This window comes from Miscanthus floridulus, chromosome 16 (genome assembly GCF_019320115.1).
Source record: "Miscanthus floridulus cultivar M001 chromosome 16, ASM1932011v1, whole genome shotgun sequence".
NCBI lineage: Eukaryota > Viridiplantae > Streptophyta > Magnoliopsida > Poales > Poaceae > Miscanthus > Miscanthus floridulus.
Window position 1 is genome coordinate 15,923,186 of NC_089595.1, and position 20,078 is coordinate 15,943,263.

Genomic DNA, 20,078 nt, shown 5'->3' on the forward strand with positions numbered 1-20,078 from the left:
GACTCCAGGTTCTTGAGTTTTTGTTTTTTCTATTTATTTTTCCTCTTTCTTTTTCTTTCCTTTCTACTATTTCTATTTCCTTTTTCTTTTCTTTTTAATTTTTGTTGTATTCTATTATTCTTGTCATCTTTTATTTTTTTTATTTTTTCTTTCTTTTCATCTTTTATTCCTTTTTTTATAATTCTTTTATTTCTTCTATTTCTTTTTTCCTTTCTTTTTTTCATTTTTCTTATTCGGTGGTCTTTTATTATTCTTTTTATTTTCTTTTTCTATTTTCATATTTATTCTTTTTTATTTCCTTTCTTTTCTTTTATTTATAATTTTATGTTTCACTTTTTTTATTTACAGACACACGCGATGTTTATGTAGTATACATGTAATATTCAATGATGTATTTTTTGATGCCCGTAAGTAGAAATGTGATGTTCTACGATGTATTTTGTGATGTCTAGTAAGCATACATTGATGTTCTAGGACATATTTTGTGATTTTTTATTAGCATTTTTTCTTCTTTTTATTTGACTCTAATTAATTATTTCGCTAATTTTATTATTTTATTTTACATTTTCATGATATTTGTGATGTTTACGTAGTATACATATGATGTTTTATGCTATATTTAGTGATGTTCGTGCAGTGTTAATGTGGTGTTCTACGATGTATTTGTAATGTTCGGTAGTATACATTGATGTTCTAGGATATTTTTTGTGATGTTCGGTAGCATTTTTTCTTCTTTGTATTTGACTATAGTTAATTACTTCACTAATTTTATTTTTTAATTTTTTATGTTTCATGATATATGTGATGTTCACGTAGTATACATATATGTTCAATGCTATATTTAGTGATGTTCGTGTAGTGTTAATGTGGTGTTCTATGATGTATTTGTGATGTTCGGTAGCATTTTTTCTTCTTTTTATGTGACTATAATTAATTACTTCACTAATTTTATTTTTATTTTTTACTTTTGACATTTTATGATACATGTGATGTTCACGTACGATACATATGATGTTCTATGCTAGATGTTCATGTAGTGTTAACGTGATGTTCAATGATTATCTTTAAATATATATTCATCATGAGATAAATGTTCGTTAAAAAAATTTATCAAAATGTATCCATGAGGGGTTTTGTTTTGAAGAATTTATTGCAGGGAACACGATGGTGCAATCAGATTTTAATTTGGATACTTGGTATAGGAGCTATGACTTTTTTACTTCAAAAAGCATGGATATGTGATGATGTCAGCAATTTTGGATTTTACTACATGGCTATTGCCTAGTCTGCTGTTTGGCCCAAGAAAACAATTGAACTCGGCCCAATTTAGTAAAGCAAGTGAGGGAGGAAATTATTTTTTGGGAGGGGAGGGGGGTCGGCGGGATGCGCCCCTACCACCTGGTCGATAGCTAGGCGTGCCCATTCAGTACCTGGATAACAAAGTGTACTTTCTCTTTTTATTGCAAAAAAGGCATGCATGAATTCGTTTAGCACAATGATAAATGTGTGGTCTATGTAATTTTGAACAACAAAACATCGTGTTGATTAGAATGAGGCCTAACTCGGCTCATCCGGGACCTGCCCAGCAAGTCCACACAAAGAGGAGAACCCAATGGGTCTAGCCGATCTAGTCCGGCCACATTATGACCGACGCATGGGGCCCTTGACACATGTCAACACATGTGGATACCACACAAATATTGCGGTCTGTTAGCCTACCCAGGTCACTATGAGTTTGACCCCACTTGAATCCTCCCCCTCCTACCTTCTCGCCACGTTGCCTTCATCTCCTCAGGTATATAGCCACCAGTCGGGGAAGGGGAGCAGCCAAACCAACACCCGTCGCCCACAAGAACATCATCGAGATCGGCTACTTCTAGGCTACCATTGGGGTAGGGGCGGCTATGCCTAACCCCTGTCCACATAAAAAGGCTCAGCACCTAATTAGTTCGAGACCTTTATGTAAATTTGTGAACCAAATGGGGTAGGGAGGAAGATTGCCTCCTCCCACATCCCTTATAAATAAAACCCAAGGGGCAAGGGCAAAGAGGGTTGTGCTGATTTTCCCTTAACCCTAATCTTTTGGCACTTACTCTCTTTCATGTGCGGGCCTAGTTTCTGAGCTTTCCTCTCACCCCGGTGAAGGAACCTTCATCCTGGTTGGTGAGGGTCCAAGCGAAGGGTTATAACCCCACATAAAATAAAATTGATGTTCTGAGCAAGTTAATTTATGAAGAGTTAGATAAAATCATCTTATAGAATGTATATGCTGCAATGATGTAAGCTCCAATTGCTTCCTTCTAATATGTTTGTGTAGCATCCGGTTTTAAGGACAAAACCAGATACACACCATATGTGAGCACAGGAAGTCAAATCTCACATATAGCTACAAATAAGGGTAATATCAATAGACAATGCTCAATATATAACGTATTTAGTATAAAGAATATAACCTTAGATAGCAAACAGCAGAAAGACAACTCTGATCTTTGGGTGAAGACTCCAATTCCACAGGGACAACTGACTGGTTGATCACAAGCCTAATTTCTTCAAACTCTAGCAATATGGTACCCATCCGGGATTTTTCCAAAGATTTTAAAAGTAAAGCAAGCATAAGTACATGTCGTACGCAACAAATATAACATGAGTGTCGACAGAATATGCTCGGCAGTCCATTGAGGGGTATCCCACAATGGTAGATTTATCGGTGGGGGTGCGCGTAATCAGGAACCAGATGGTGACACAAGGCGCAGAGACAACGATTTAGACAGGTTCGGGTCGTCTGATCGACGTAATACCCTACGTCCTGTGTCTTTGGTGTATTGTATTGATCTAGACGCCCAAGTAGCTTGATGTAGCCTATCCGCTAGGGGACCCCTGCCTCTCCTTATATAGTCTAGAGAGACAGGGTTACAAGTAAAGTATCCTATCTGGTACTATACAATGTCTTACGGTGCACGCCGAGCAGCGCCGTACACGCCTTGATCTTGTGGGCTGGGCCACCTCCGATGGTGTGACCCATGTCTTGGGGGCCATACCCCCACAGCTAGTCCCCGAGCCTGATAGTAGGTGACGCAGTCACATGGTGCCAGGGTCATAAAGTAGAAGACTAGCTGAGCAGGTAGCTAGTCCCCGGGCGTAGCCTTGAGATGAGAACAAGCACATTCATCGCAAGGTGAAGTGTGCCCACTTAGTCCCTGAGCCTGCTGGAAGATGAAGAATGAATCTTGTAGTAGGGTTGAAGAAGTCTGAAAGCTTGCCAACGTCGTCTAACATGCGCGTATCAAGACCCTAGACGTGCTGCCCAAGATCAGCATCTTGATCTGAACAGCATGGAGCAGCTTGATAGCACATCAACGAGACATAGCAAGATCTGAGCAGCAAGGGAGTCCTCGGCGTTCCTAGCGATGACCGAGCATTGAGGAGTGAGGAGTCCCCGGCGTAGGCGGTGATGACTGAGCACCGAGGAGTGAGGAGTCCCTGGCGTCACTGGCGATGTTCGAGCACCGAGGAGCGAGGAGTCCCTGGCGTCGCTGGCGATGACCGAGCACCGAGGAGCGAGGAGTCCCCGGCGTCGCTAGCGATGACCGAGCACTGAGGAGCGAGGAGTCCCCAGCGTCGCTGGCGATGTCCGAGCACCGAGGAGAGAGGAGTCCCTGGCGTAGGCAGCGATGTCCGAGCACCGAGGAGCGAGGAGTCCCCGGCGTCACTGGTGATGTCCGAGCACCGAGGAGCGAGGAGTCCCCGGCGTCGCTGGCGATGACCGAGCACCGAGGAGCGAGGAGTCCTCGGCATCATTGGCGATGACCGAGCACCGAGGAGCAAGGAGTCCCTGGCATCGCTGGCAATGACTGAGCACCGAGGAGTCCCTAGCGTAGGTGTCGATGTCCGAGCACCGAGGAGTCCTCGGCGTAGGCGGCAAGGTCCAAGCACCAAGGAGTCCCCGGCGTAGGCGGCGAGGTCCGAGTACCGACGTAGCTGACGACGTCCGTGCGGTGAAGTGTGCCCACTTAGTCCTCGAGCATGAAGTATCCATGCGCCGAGGAGTAACTAGCGTAGCTAGTGATCAGTTCGATCAACTGGTCGACGACAGAGTCCATGAACCAAGCGGTCCGACTAGTTGATCGGTGGAGAAGTCCGAGCACCAGGTGGACAATGATCCTACAATACAAACATGTAGAACGTGTAGTACATGATGTAAAAATAAATGAACTCTGGAGAAAAATCAGCAATGGTGATGAAACGGCGTATGTAGTTCGGCGATCAGTTGGCGTGTAAATATATTTATGTTTAATATAAACTGCCCGAAAAGTTAGTGTGTAGCTGAGTCTCCAGCCCTAGCTAGCCCATAGTCCATAACGTCGAGCGCGGAGCCCGTGCACGTGTAGGAGGAACAGGCGTGACCAAGGAGCCGCTGCCGACCACCCATAACACAGAGGGCAAATGCTCGTGCACGTGTAGGGAGGAGCCGGAGATAGGGCCGTCTCTGGAGATGTCCGAGCATCAACAGGACTGTTCGGGTGTTCAGAAAATCGTTTGGAGAGCAAACATGGACAAAATAGTTTAGAGAAACATTATGGCGATATACGGAGATTGGTGAATATTTAGAAAAATATTAAAGCATGACTTAGCTTTGGACGGAGCGTCTGGTCGGCGACGTATGGCGTTATTGGGTCGACGTTGGTGGCGAGCACCTGGTGGGCAGTGAGTTGTTGGTGAAGATGACCTCGGAGGTGGTTTCGAGATTGGATCTACTGTCGCGGGTGCTGACGTAGCCAGCGATGAATCGTCGTCGTGGACCAGCATGGATCTCCATGAGATTGATGACGAGAACGCGTTATTGATTTGAGGTCCATCTGGCTCACCATGGATCAAGCGCACACCCCTACCTGGCACACCAACTATCGATAGAATATGCTCGCCAGTCCACCAAGGGGTATCCCGCGATGGTAGATTTGTCGGTGGGGGTGCGCGTAATTAGGAACCGGATGGTGACATAAGGCGCAGAGACAGCGATTTAGACAGGTTTGGGCTGTCTGATCGACATAATACCCTACGTCTTGTGTCTTTAGTGTATTGTATTGATCTGGACGACCAAGTAGCTTGATGTAGCCTACAATGGGGTTTAACTGCGATTAGCTTTTAATGGTCACAATTTTAGCAAAGGAGTAGCAACAAGTTTCTCACAAGCCCATATAAACACATGATCAGGTAAACATAAATAATGAATAGCATAAACAGTAATCATTAATCAACATCTTTATCATCAGTATCATCAGTGTTCATCATCTATTAACCATTAATGGTCATCTATTCTGTAAATGTTCCAAGGCCGCTCATGACCATGAGCACGGTTGATATACCAGTTTTACGCTCTGCAGAGGTTGTACACTTTCACTGTAAGTCATGGTTTATCCTTTCACCCGAGGTGATCAACCTCTTGACCCACTACCAAGGAAGGTCGGTAGGGTTCACTATGAAGCCTTTCAAAGGTTCGTCTAATAAGTTAGGGCCGCTAAAGTTTCCCCATCAATAAGCATGAACCGCCCTCCAAGGAGTGACTAACAAAATACAAAGAAACCAAAGTGCACCATCTTGGCTGGTCGAGATCATACAAATTGGAGCCCCACTTGTGCCGTAAAGGTAGCCACTAACAAGCTAGAAAAGGTCATCATACTAAGCTAAAGCTAGAGCCATATAGCCCGCACAGCTGTACTGTAAGTCCCGAATGATCACTTACAGATAAGTCCTTAGGGAGAGGAATCTAGAGCACCATAAAACAGCCCAATGCTCTAGCCCCCTTGTTCTATGTTGCTAAAAAGCATCTTTTAAAGTTTATTACATATACCATTAGCCAAGTTACATGATCATGGTTGTAGTTGAGCACTAGCATCATGCTACCCAATGCAATACCCCATAGGTATCAAGGTACAAGATATAAAATATCTAGGATATCCTTATTGGCAACATGGTAGACACATGCAATATGAATAAGTGATTAAAGGTGAATAGGTAACAAGGATGGTCCCATGCTATACTTGCCTTAAACTTAGATCCTTCTTCAAGTCTAAAACTTCAAAGATCTGCTTCTTGATCAACACGTAAAGCTCACCAACTAGACATGATCATAAAGCACCACACAAACATCCATGCAATCATACACAAAGCAAACAATGGATCTAAATTAGAACAATACATCAATCATAGAAAAATAAATAAAAGAGTTTGAAACATGATTCTACACATCACTATGAACACACAGTCACGAAAATCACTCTAATCGGAGCTACGGTTAAAAAGATACATCTACCGATAGATTTGCTTTATACATAGAAAAGAAAACTATAGGCTTCATTTATTTTAACTATATAAATTCATATATAAGATATTTTATAATTAATATAAATTTAATTAAGTCAAATTTAGATTTGAATTATAAAACTAAAGTAAAACAAATCATATTTTATTTAAAAAATCTAGTTGCATAATATTTATTCAAATTAGAGTTTAAACCATGAAATGCCAGAAATAGTGACATGATAGACATTGTTACTAATGGGTAAATCTCGTCGTAATGAATCTAGCACAACTTGAACAGATCGATTTGGAGCTAAAACGTAGAAGATATGAATTAAACAAGATTTCCTTTAGTAAAATAATAGATTAAATCTAACCTCAAATTGTAAAAGTTAAAAACATATCTAACAGTAGTATGAACATGTAGACAACATAAATATGAACCTAACGCAATTTGAACGGGTCAAATCAGAGTTAAAACAGAGATTTTATGGCTAAAACAAGATTAGTGGCAAAACTGTAAATATGTGAAAACGTATTTTGGATCTAAACCGAAGAAACTACGCTTTCAAAAGAAGAAAGCGCATCCTGAAAATACACTTTGGACCATGGGTTTGAAAATAGAAAACTGGAGGGGCTCTTTAGCAAATGTTCCAAGCCGAAAGGGTATCATGCAATCTCGATCGTCGGATCTAATTTGAATGGCTGAGAACAGAAGCAAGGGAGAGAGGGCACACGCCGGCCGCAATTGAGAGAGAAGACGACGACGCCATGGCCGAGGTATCGGCTTCTTGCTAGAACAGTGACTCTGGAGTCGGTTGTTTCAACGAAAGACTTGGGGAGGTGGAGAAGAGAACGGCGAGCTCACCTAGCCGCTTCTCGCGGACAAGAGCGGGTCCATGGCGGCTTGCGGCTCCATAGGACGATGGCAACGATAGTGCTAGGGTACGACAGCGGCGGTAAGGCTTGAGGCAAGGCGACTCGGTAGTAGTGGCTTTGATATTTATGAGGCCAGCTACTTGAGGTGCAAGGCAAGGCGCAAAGACGTGGTAGCGTGGGGCTCTCGGCCTGACGCGAAGGCGGGACAGACACGGCGGCGACGAAATAGTCCGCGTTGGGTATAAGCGGGAGGACAGGGATGGAGCTGATAGGGATGGCCCACCTATCGGCGAGTGTAGGAGCGGGACCGGCTTATCAGACAGAGAGAAGTGAAGGGAGCGGCGGGCGACATTGGTCCGGTGCGTGGCTGCGCAGGCTTCTGCTGGGCCGAACACGGAGAGAAGTTGGGCCTACACGCAGAGGAAACAGAAGTAGGCCGAGGAAGTGAGAGCGGTCGAGCTAGGCTCACGCGGGAGAAAAAGAAGAACGATGGGGAGAAGCAGGCCGACTGGGAAAAAGGAAGAGTTGGGCCTCAGGCTAGATTGAGAGAAGAGGGAATTTTTCATTTTCCAAATCTTTTTCCATTTTGTTTCCAAATTCAAATCCAAATACAAACCAAATCAAATTTGAATATGATTTGAAATACACTTTTTAACTCAAATAAAATGGGAAATTTTGGTAGGCTTTCAAAAATAAATTTTACAACTTTTTAAATTATTTTATTTTCTAATTTTCTTTTCTTTTATTTCAAAGCCATTTTATAAACATTTTAAATCCTTTTAAGTTTTAGTCAAAACCACTCATCTCCAAGAATCAAATGCAACAACATGAATGCACATCCATGTTGCTACCTTATGATAAATTTTAAATTAATGAAAAATTTTATTTTCCTTTGTTTTCATGAGCACATAAATTCCAAATTAAATCATTTTAGCTCTATTTCCAAATATTCAAATTTTAGGGTGTTACAATTCTACCCCCTTAAGATGAATCTCGTCCCTGAGATTTGGAAGATAGTGATAAAAGAGATATGGATACTTTGCCTTTATTCGAACCACATTTTTCTAAGTTATATCTTTCATTAAGAGCCATTCTAAGATCCTGGTTGGCTAATCTAAATAAGCATGATCGTCTCTCGTATTGAGATCCTCTAAGGGTGTTTGCTCCTTTACACTAACATCTGAAAACTCACAGTCCACATTACTATCCTCACAGGATGCACTTTCTAATAGGTTATTCTCGTATTCCTCAGGTGCAGGTTGAATACCCTCATACTCAATTCTTTCTCCTAACGGTGTGGTTAGAAGCACTGAACGCTGGGCATACTTAATCACTCCTTTACAAGCAGATAACCATCTATTTCCAAGGATAACATTAATGTCCCTTCACTCCAAGACTATAAGGTTTGCCTCAAAGTTCTTCCCTTTTATGTGAAGACTAACTTTTGGGCAAAAATGGTTTGCCTTCTTTTCTTCTCCTAGAGAGTTAACTATTAGAGGTTTCCTCATTAGAAGCATAGTTATCTTATGTTCTTCCACATATTCCCTAGAGATGAATGAATGTGACGCACTGGGGTCAAATAACACCATAGCAGTGTCTGAGCTTACTGCAATCAAACCATAAACGACCTCCTTAGCTCCATGAGTGGTAATCAGATCCACATTGTTCAACCAGCCTTGAATGTAGTTTCGCTTTAACTTATTGCATTGCACCTGCTCCTTATGGGCGTTCTGTTCTGACTCCTGCAGCTGTTGATTCTGGCTTCTATTACTCTCAGCAAACTTCTCAAAATAATCGTTCTTATAGTGTCCAATCTCACCACAATCATAACCTTCCTTACTAGTAGAAGTATTTGTTGTTATCAAGGTGATAGTGGTTGATGACAGACATAGCTCTTGAGAACTAAAATGCTACACTTCATCGTTAGGTTGATGATACTGATCTTGATCATTACTTACAAGCAGATTCATAGGGGGTGACTAACATTCTGGTGGTGTAGCAAAACAGAGACGAGTATTTCTTAACTGGCGTGGAAGGTCATGCTTTCTCTTCTTCTCTTCCATCTCTTGACGCTTGTTCTCAATTACAATTGCTCTATCCACTAATGTTTGATAGTCGGCATACACCACGGTCATCAGCTGTAGTTGCAAACCATCATTCTGTCCTTTCAAAAAGCGTTTTTGCTTTTTAGCATCACTATCCACCTCTTTTGGAGCATAGCGTGATAATTGAGTGAACCGGTTATGATACTCACACACTGACATAGATCCTTGCTTCAAGTTGAGGAACTCTTCTTGCTTAAGTTCTACCTCACCTAATGGGACATGGTAGGACCTAAAATTCTCTTTGAATTCCTACCAGGTGATAGCAGGAGCATTGTTGGGTCGCCCATACTCAAATGACTCCCACCAATCTTGGGCAGCTCCTTACAGTTGACCAGAAGAATAAAGCACCTTTTCATGGTCATCACACTAAGCTATGTCTAATTGTCGCTCCATAGCTCTAAGCCAATCATCAGCTTCTAGTGGTTTGCTTGTATGGGAGAATGTCGGTGGGCGTCCCTTCATAAATTCACTACACTTGTCAATAGGTGGTGCTTGATGCAGGTTGTTCAACATACTTTGGGCAATAGTCTGTAATAATTGTGTCTACGTCATCAAAGCTTGCTCTATAGATAGGGAATTGGATGGCGATGGACTAGGATTGGTAGGATTCCTTCTAGCACATTATGAAGCACTTCTCCTAGTAGCAACCATCTGTTATCAACATGTATGAATTAGAACTTAGTCGTTCATAACATCCTTAATTGTAGCTTCAAGAGATGACAAGATAGGATTGATGGCAATTGAGACCAGAGAACACCAAACCCTAGAGATAACTAATACTTCCAAATGAAGCTCTAGAATGTAAGAAACTTCATCTTATAAATTCTTCAACTTAGCTACCCCCTTAAGAAAAGATCACCTAGGGGACACAAAAAGGGTAGCTTGCACCTTCTTCCAGATGATCTAACTAGTAACAAGACGTTCTGACATCCCAATGATACTCTTGTGTATGGGCAAGAATAAGAAATCTGAAATTCCTCACAAGCAGGAAAACTATAGCGTAGTAAAACAGCTGTAACTCTCATGCTGTTAATCCAATGAAGTTGTAGATTATATTGTTAGAAAGCTTATAAAATTCTCCACAACTTCCTTATAGAACACTTTTCCAAATTCTGTAGTTTAGGTAGTAAAAAATAGTGCACAACAGAAACGGTTCTAGGTTCTAAACAGTACAGATGCATCGCCTTGTGATTTTCTTCACTCCATAATCCAAATAGCTATCAGGCTGATTCTTGCGCTTAGAGAAAGATATTGAAGTCTACTATTGTCTAGAATTTTCTCATGATTTATGATCGTTCAAAATCAGATATATAAGCCAAAGAGTGCAGGCTGCTCCGAAAAGACAGGATAGGGAGAATAGAAGAAAACTATAACCCAACTATTTATTTCACTAATCCTTATACCTTAGGCCTATAAGCTAAATGAAATTGTGGAAACACACAACAAGGTCATTGCAATCATTACAAAGATTCAAAGCAATCATTATGACAATTCAACAAGCAATAAAGGTGCACAACTCAATCATTGTCTCGACTTGCAATACTATCGTCCTTGTTGTACTAGGGGTAACAATCCTAAGACTCATCTTCAGATTACGTAAGAAGGTGATGAGGAGCAGTTCTAAAAGCATATCAAACCAAGGAGTGAAGATGAGAACAAAGACTTTAAAATAAATACCAAGGTAGAGATGAATAGCAAGGGTAGAGATATAGTAGAGAAGAAAATATCAAGGTTTATAGAACAAGGGTTTTTGTAGCAACTTCTAAACCTTAGAACGACTAGTTTCTACTAGGCTTGCGTCCTATAGTCAGCATTGCTCTGATTTCACTTTGTAGCACCTGGTTTTAAGGACAAAACCAGATACACACCATATGTGAGCCCAGGAAGTCAAATCTCACATATAGCTACAAATAAGGGTAATATCAATAGACAATGCTCAATATATAACGTATTTAGTACAAAGCATATAACCTTAGATAGCAAACAGCAGAAAGACAACTCCGATCTTCGGGTGAAGACTCCAATTCTACAAGGACAACTGACTAGTTGATCACAAGCCTAATTCCTCCAAACTCTAGCAATCTGGTACCCATCCAAGATTTTTACAAATATTTAAAAAGTAAAGCAAGTGTAAGTACATGTCGTACTCAATAAATATAACATGGGGTTCATGAGGCTCAAAAGGCTAACACTGGTTTAACTGCGATTAGCTTTTAATGGTCACAATTTTAGCAAAGGAGTAGCAACAAGTTTGTCACAAGCCCATATAAACACATGATCAGGTAAACATGAATAATGAATAGCATAAACAGTAATCATTAATGAGCATCTTTATCATCAGTATCATTAGTGTTCATCATCTATTAACCATTGATGATCATCTATTCCGTAAATGTTCCAAGGCCGCTCATTTCCATGAGCACGGTTGATATACCAGTTTTACAGCCTACAGAGGTTGTACACTTTCACTGTAAGTCATGATTTACCCTTTCACCCGAGGTGATTAGCCTCTTGACCCACTACCAAGGAAGGTCGGTAAGGTTCACTATGAAGCCTTTCAAAGGTTCATCTAATAAGTTAGGGCCGCTAAGGTTTCCCCATCAATAAGCATGAACCCCCTCCAAGGAGTGACTAACAAAATACAAAGAAACCAAAGTGCACCCTCTTGGTAGGCCGAGATCATACAAATCGGAGCCCCTCTTGCGCCGTAAAGGTAACCACTAACAAGCTAGAAAAGGTCCTCATACTGAGCAAAATCCAGAGCCATATAGACCTCACAGCTGTACTATAAATCCCGGATGATCACTTACAGATAAGTCATTAGGGAGAGAAATCTATAGCACCATAAAATAGCCCAATGCTCTAGCCCCCTTATTCCATGTTGCTAAAAAGCATCTTTTAAAGTTTATTACATATACCATTAGTCAAGTTACAAGATCATGGTTGTAGTTGAGCACTAGCATCATGCCACCCAATGCAATACCCCATAGGTATCAAGGTACAAGATATCAAATATCTAGGATATCCTTATTGGCAACAAGGTAGACACATGCAATATGAATTAAGTGATTAAAAGTGAATAGGTAACAAGGATGGTCCCATGCTATACTTGCCTTAAACTTAGATACTTCTTCAAGTCTAAAACTTCAAAGATCTGCTTCTTGATCAACACGTAAAGCTCACCAACTAGACATGATCATAAAGCACCACACAAGCATCCATGCAATCATACACAAAGCAAACAATGGATCTAAATTAGAACAATACATCAATCATAGAAAAATAAATAAAAGAGTTTGAAACATGATTCTACGCATCACTACGAACACACAGTCGTGAAAATCACTCTAATCGGAGCTACGGTTAAAAAGATACATCTACCGATAGATTTGCTTTATACGCAGAAAAGAAAACTATAGGCTTCATTTATTTTAACTATATAAATTTATATATAAGATATTTTATAAATAATATAAATTGAATTAAGTCAAATTTAGATTTGAATTATAAAACTAAAGTAAAACAAATCATATTTTATTTATAAAATCCAGTTGCATAATATTTATTCAAATTAGAGTTTAAACCATGAAATTCTAGAAATAGTGACATGATAGATATTGTTACTAACGCGTAAATCTCATCGTAATGAATCTAGCGCAAGTTGAATAGATCGATTCAGAGCTAAAGCGTAGAAGATATGAATTAAACAAGATTTACTTTAGTAAAATAATAGATTAGATCTAACCTTGAATTTTAAAAGTTAAAAACATATCTAACAGTAGTATGAACACATAGACAACGTAAATAACCTAACGCAATTTGAACGGGTCAAATCAGAGTTAAAACAGAGATTTTATGGCTAAAACAAGATTAGTGGTAAAACTGTAAATAGGTGAAAACGTATTTTGGATCTAAACCGAAGAAACTACGCTTTCAAACGAAGAAAGCGCATCCTGAAAATACACTTTGGACCACGGGTTTGAAAATAGAAAACTGGAGGGGCTCTTTAGCAAATGTGCCATGCCGAAAGGGTATCATGCAATCTCGACTGTCGGATCTAATTTGAACGGCTGAGAACAGAAGCAAGGCAGAGAGAGGGCACATGCCGGCTGCAATTGAGAGAGAAGACGGCGACACCATGGCTAGGGTCTCGGCTTCTTGCCAGAACAGTGACTCTGGAGTCGGTTGCTTCAACGAAAGACTTGGGGAGGTGGAGAAGAGAACGACGAGCCCACCTAACTGCATCACGCGGACAAGAGCGGGTCCGTGGTGGCGTGCGTCTCCATAGGACGATGGCAACGACAGTGCTAGGGTACGACAGCGGCGGCACAGCTTGAGGCGAGGTGACTCGGTAGCAGCGGCTCTGATATTTATGAGGCCGGCTACTTGACGTGCAAGGCAAGGCGCAGAGACGTGGTAGCATGGGGCTCTCGGCCCGACGTGGAGGCGGGATGAATACGGTGGCCACGGAAGGGTCCGCGTTGGGTACGAGCGGGAGGACGGGGATGGAGCTGACGGGGATGGCCCACCTATCGGTGAGTGTAGAAGCGGGACTGGCTTGTCAGACAGAGAGAAGAGAAGGGAGCGGCGGGCGATGCTAGACCGGTGCACGGCTACGTAGGCTTTCGTTGGGCCGAACACGGGGAGGAGAAGCTGGCCTACACGCGGAGGAAATAGAAGCAGGTCGAGGAAGAGAGAGCGGTCGAGCTGGGCTCGCGTGGGAGAAAAAGAAGTTGGGGTGAAGCAGGCCGACTAGGAAAAAGGAAGAGTTGGGCCTCGGGCCAGATTGGGAGAAGAGAGAATTTTCCATTTTTCAAATCTTTTTTCATTTTGTTTCCAAATTCAAATCCAAATGCAAACCAAATCAAATTCGAATATGATTTGAAATACACTTTTTAACTCAAATAAAATGGGAAATTTCGGTAGGCTTTCAAAAGTAAATTTTACAACTTTTTAAAATCTTTTATTTTCTAATTTTCTTTTCTTTTACTTCAAAGCCATTTTCTAAAGCATTTTAAATCCTTTTGAGTTTTAGTCAAAACACTCATCTCCAAGAATCAAAGGCAACAACATGAATGCACATCCATGTTGCTACCTTATGATAAATTTTAAATTAATGAAAATTTGCATTTTCCTATGTTTTCATGAGCACCTAAATTCTAAATTAAATCATTTTAGCTCTATTTCCAAAAATTCAAATTTCAGGGTGTTACAGTTTGGCTGACAGGAAAAAACACTGCTTAGTTAGCTATTTTTATGTTCAGAAGGTCATGAAGCGAGAATAATAGGTTAACTTGGCAATTATATTTTGGCTACGGAGCATTGCAAGCTTATATGTCGTTTGGTTTCATCATTTCAGCTATATAGGTTTTTGTAGCCCCTGTAAAATAAATATTCCGCTATCACCTATAAGGCAGATACATAAATTGGTAACAAAAATATCGTTGTTTTTGTACTGGTATGAGTACATAAGTTAAATTTGAAGGGAGCCAATCCTAGAAAAAATAATCAGAGTGTGTCCCCATTGATTGTATTAGCTTATACAGTAGTTGTCCCGCAAATAAGCCACATATTGGAAGGTTTAGAAGACTACTTAAGGGTTGTAAGGTTAACCAACATTGCTGGAGGGACCTCGCTAGATATTTTCTGGAAAGGCTCTCCTGATTTTCATGGCGATGCTCTAACCTAAAATGAGCTTCTGTGCCGAACATGCAATAAACTTGGAAAACAGGTGAATATCGTGCTAGTCCATCTGGAGGATGAGCCATAAGTGAAGAAGGTTCTTATAGCCTTTCCTGTAATATCATGTGTGTAACACTCTTTGCAATGTCCTCATTTGATAGGAATGATTGATCGTGTTCTCAAGGTTTGTGCCAAGGTGGACAAACTCATCCTAAATATTGAATAGAAGGGATCCTTGCTTTGAGATGTCCGGACCTAAAGGAGGCCATTGCCTTCATCAAACCACCAAACATTGCATAGATGTACCTTCGCACTATGTTTAAATGAATAGTAAACAAAGAAAGTGTGTGATATCTAAAAGGTCTGTGCTACCTATGACCTGATATTCATATGCTCTTGTAGCGCGTTAACAATCATTTATATTTTAATCTGTACTAGTACAGAAACAAGGTGTACTCCCGGTTGGAAAACCCTTTCAGTCCCGGTTTTCCAACCGGGAGCATGAATCCGGGACTAAAGAGCCCCTCCTTTAGTCCCGGATTCTCGCCCGGGACTGGACCTTTTGTCCCGGTTGGTAATACCAACCGGGGCCAAAGAGGCCTCCCGGCCTGGCCACGTGGGCTGGCCCTTTAGTCCCGGTTGGTATTACCAACCGGGACTAAAGGTTTTTTTTTCTTTTTTTTTGTTTCTATTTTCAATTGATGATTCATTTTGGTTTCCGAATAGGTTTTCAAATACGCATTCTACGCTGCTAATAATATACGTATTCTACACGCTTATAATGTTCGAACATTTTGTACAAACTAAAGTATGAAACTAACGTATATATTACGTACATATACATATATTGTACGTTGTTTTATATACATATAATATGTATATATATATTACAAATAAAGCTTGCATTGTATATTCTATCATATCCTTGGGATAACAAATTCACTCCATCTGGTTTGGCTTCCATGTTTCGTTCATGTTATTGTAGAACTCGCCGGCGGGGTTTAAGACCTGGTCATTAAGAAATCCTGCTATGGTCTCTTGAATTGCTTTCAGTTGGTCACGTCGTTTGACTTTTTCCTTCAACCATAGAGTCTTCAATAAAAGTTAAAGGAAAAGTATTAATATATATATATATATATGTGTTGGTCACGTGATTACTTATATATATGAGCAATAAAAGAAATTGTGAATATATGAATATATTTATATACTTTGAGGATCTCTTCAGGAGTTCTTTTTTAGTATGCCATGATGAACTCGCAAACATAGTATCTGCAGTAGTTGGTAGTTGGTCCCATGTTCTTGCCTCAGAACCCACTTTTATGATAAAAAAGATTTGGTGAATTGAAAGCATGCATGGTGTTAATTGAATTATATATATAAATGTAGCTAGTACTTACTTTGTGTGCGATTACATCCAGTGGCGCTTTGCAATGTTTCATGTGGTGTTCCTCAATGAAACTTTTCCAAACACTGCGCCTAATAAAATAAAAAATTAATTTGACCTTTAATAATTGTTGCAGTTAAGAGATCAGGGTATATATAGTTGCTAGAGAGACTAAATTACCCTAGGATAATATCTATCATGTCTTGGTACTCTGTTTGCTCTTTTCTTAACGAGTCTAAGATGCTCAACCGACTATTGACCATATCGATGACCATCAATATCCAGTGATTGCTGCATATGTTTTTATACACAAATATGATCGACATTAACTAGAGTCAATATATATATATATATATATATATACGGGAGATAGCTTAGCTAGTAAGCAAATAATTGAACAAATGTCCATATAATCGACATTAATTATTTAACACTTACTTGAAGTTGTAGGGGAAGAGTATGTCCTTGTTTTGTGTGTTCACTAAGAACCTCATGAGATTTTTCTCGAGTTCAGCTTTCCATTCAGGCGGGGGATTAGGGTGTTTGAATACGACATTTGGATCAATAAAACCAACATCATTATCCTTTCTCTTTCTAAGTTCTGTCATCTCATATCTGCATATATAAAAATATAGTGTGAGGATATATAATTTATATATATACATGTAGCTTTATATATATACACTTTAATAGTAGAAAATAATCACACTTACAGACAATAGCAGCTAATGAGACTTTTGTCGAGAGAGTCCAGGTGGCATAGTTGGTGTAATTCTAAAAACTCGACATATATAACGTCATCGCCACGGAAGTAATGTTGGTTTCTAACTCTGACAAAAACAAAGGTCGTCTCTCCCCATTCACACGCCTCCATGTACCACTTGTTTAGCAGATATATTTGCGTACCCAGTTCACCTAAGGCCTCAGGGTTGTATAGACTCTTTCCATGTTCAAATTTCTTCTAAGGATCCACTTTCAGAGCAGATGGTCCTTCAACGAGAACTTGGGCAAGGTCCAAACCAGTATCCTCGTAAAACCGAACCAGGTCCTCAAAAACGACGTCTAGTATGTCTAAGTTTGAACCATATTCATTACGAATGACAAGAGGGGGACTGATTGTTGTGATTGTTGTCCGAGTTGTGCAACACCTTTCCCTGCTCTAGTCTTTTTCTACGCGCCTCAAATGACTTGGTGAGAGAGCGGTCGTAGTCCAATTTTGGCAGGGTCTTTTGAGATTCCCGCTTTTTCTGGTCCACCTTCTTTCTTAGAAGATCTGGAGGTAGGTAGAAGTACGGTTTCTCCGAGTTCTCCGTCGCTTCTCGTTGCTTTCTTACTTTTTCGAAGAAACTGTTCACATCTTTTTGTACTGCAGCATTTAATTCCTTTTCACTTTTCTCATAAGATAGTTTTTGGGGAATAACTGGATTAGAGGAGGCTTTCTTCTTTACCGGTGGGTGGGCCAATGGCTTCATTTGTGGGGCAGACCTCTTAGGAGCTGGCTGCTTCTTGGTCATCAAGGGAGGTGGGGCAGCCATTGGAGACATCCTCGGAGGCGTTGGAGACCTCCTTGGAGGTGGCGGCGGTGGCGGCGTTGCATAATCATTGCCCGGAGCACTATGATGATCTAGAGATTGAATAATTGGACTTAGGTTGGCGGAGGCCTTGCTGTGTGAGTATAAAAAAATAATTAGGTATAAGAAATTGTTATTATTAATCATGCATGTTAATAGAAAATAAGTGAAAAAATTGTTTCGTTCACTTTTATCCGCACCTATTGTCTAGCAGTTGAGGAAGCGGCGGTGGACTAGAGACCCCGGGAATAATGATGTAGCGCTTGCGCCATAGTATGAATGTCTTCTCTGCTTCTCCTAGAGTCGTCTCCCCATCACCTCCTGGAATGTCAAGAGCTAGATCACTAAAACCTTTGTTAACTCTATCCACTGAGACGCTAACATATCCAGGTGGTATTATTGCCCCATGGATTCTTGGTGTCTTGGTAGGATCTGGAGGAGAAAAAACATTGAGAGCCACCATGATTGTGGCATTCCCTTTTGGAATATGTAGCTCACATGATGTAAACGGTGTAGTGATGTCATCCATGGGAAAACGTAGCATTGCGTCATCTTGATTTGGCAACTCTGTGGAAGCGCTGCTGCTTTTCAACTAATCAGGAGGGCTAATATTAATGTTGATTCTTGGATCTAATGCCTACCTTTGGGCACTCATTGCTATTTGCACTTGCTTTATGATTTCCTCCTGCATTCTAGCTTGCATGTCTTTTTCGTGCTCCTGTGCTTGAAGCAACGCCTCCCATGACTCATGAACATATTCCTCCAACTTGCTGATCCGCGCTGCTTCTTCATCCTTCCTTCTCTGCCAGCTTCTGTAGATATCTCTGTCGTTAGGGAAACCATGATCCCAAGAAATGTTCCATCCTAAACCTCTTGTTCGGCCACTGTGTTCAGTAGTCCCAATGGCATACGTTAGTTCATTATTCTCTCTATTGGGCTTGAACGCACCAATAGCTTTAGCTTGTAGAGCATAAGAAAATCTTTGTGTTGCTCTTTCGAGTTTTGGGCCATGAACCAGCTTCCTGGTCTCTAGGTCTAGTCTTCCCCCATGAGCGAAAAACCAATTCTTCGCGCGTTTGGGCCAATTGAGTGATTCTGGTGTGATACCCTTTGCAAGAATGTCCGCTTTCATTTTTTCCCACATGGAAATGGCAATCGCGTAGCCACCTGATCCCATGCCATGGTGGTATACCTTCTGTCAGGCATTCTCTTGGTTCCTTCTCACCCGTTCCTCACCCTCTTCCGATGTCTTGTACTGTATAAAATCATTCCAGAAGGGCCTTAACTTCACGAGCGGGCCCCTAGTATTGAAATTGAGCGTTAGGTTCTTGATGTATTTTGTGTATAGGGATTTCTTCCAAGTCTGGAATTGTGTGGCCATCTTCTTCATAGCCCACTTTCGAACTAGCTCCTTCAATTCATCATCGTTGATATCTTCATAATCATCCGCTTGCAACGTGAAATGTTGAAGGATATCATCCCAAATTAAATTCTTATCAAGATGAGAGACAAAACTAACATGAGGCTCATTGATCTTTTGCTTTCATTCACGGGTCTGATCGGAAGTCTGTCCCTTACAAGGTACCCACAGTGTTGCATGAATTTCCTTGCATGTGGACCAAGTGGTTCGCCTGTCTCGATATTGAATTCCGATATTATGTAGCGCCCCTCCAATGGCTTTTTCGGGCCTCAAATATTTTTGCTTTTCGCCGTTGTGGTCGTTGATCCAGAGGGCTACATATAAAAAAAGAATAAATAAATATCATGTGTACACATAATAGATGATAGACATTCAAATATATATATAAATATATATACCTCGCTAGTATTTTCTTGCACAATATTTTCTTGCTTATTTTCAAGAGCCAGGTATTGACTCTCGTCATCTACATCCTGCTGGTCACCATCGACAAATTGAGTGTCGATGTTGATAATATCCATCATTTCTTCATCCATGTTGTCTCTCGGAGCAGCCATCTAGCTTTTACACCACTAGATATATCTATAAAAAATAAAAACCATATATCTATAAAATGGATCGAGTCATGTGCTTAAAATTAATTAAATAACTACACTCGAAATTCAAATCTCTAAAGCATAACTTTGATTTCTTATTTTCTAGAAATATTTATTGGCAAGTGATATATATAACAAATT

The 20,078-nt window shown here is 40.6% G+C and overlaps 1 protein-coding gene across 1 annotated transcript in view; it reads left to right on the forward strand.

The window, feature by feature from the left end:
• Positions 1-1,861: 1,861 nt before the first annotated feature.
• Positions 1,862-20,078, forward strand: part of LOC136512678 (glycine-rich protein A3-like) — an 80,313-nt gene continuing 62,096 nt past the window's right edge. The window contains exon 1 of the mRNA XM_066506653.1: positions 1,862-1,875. The gene's annotated coding sequence lies outside the window, so the exon portion shown is untranslated. The remainder of the gene's footprint in view (positions 1,876-20,078) is intronic.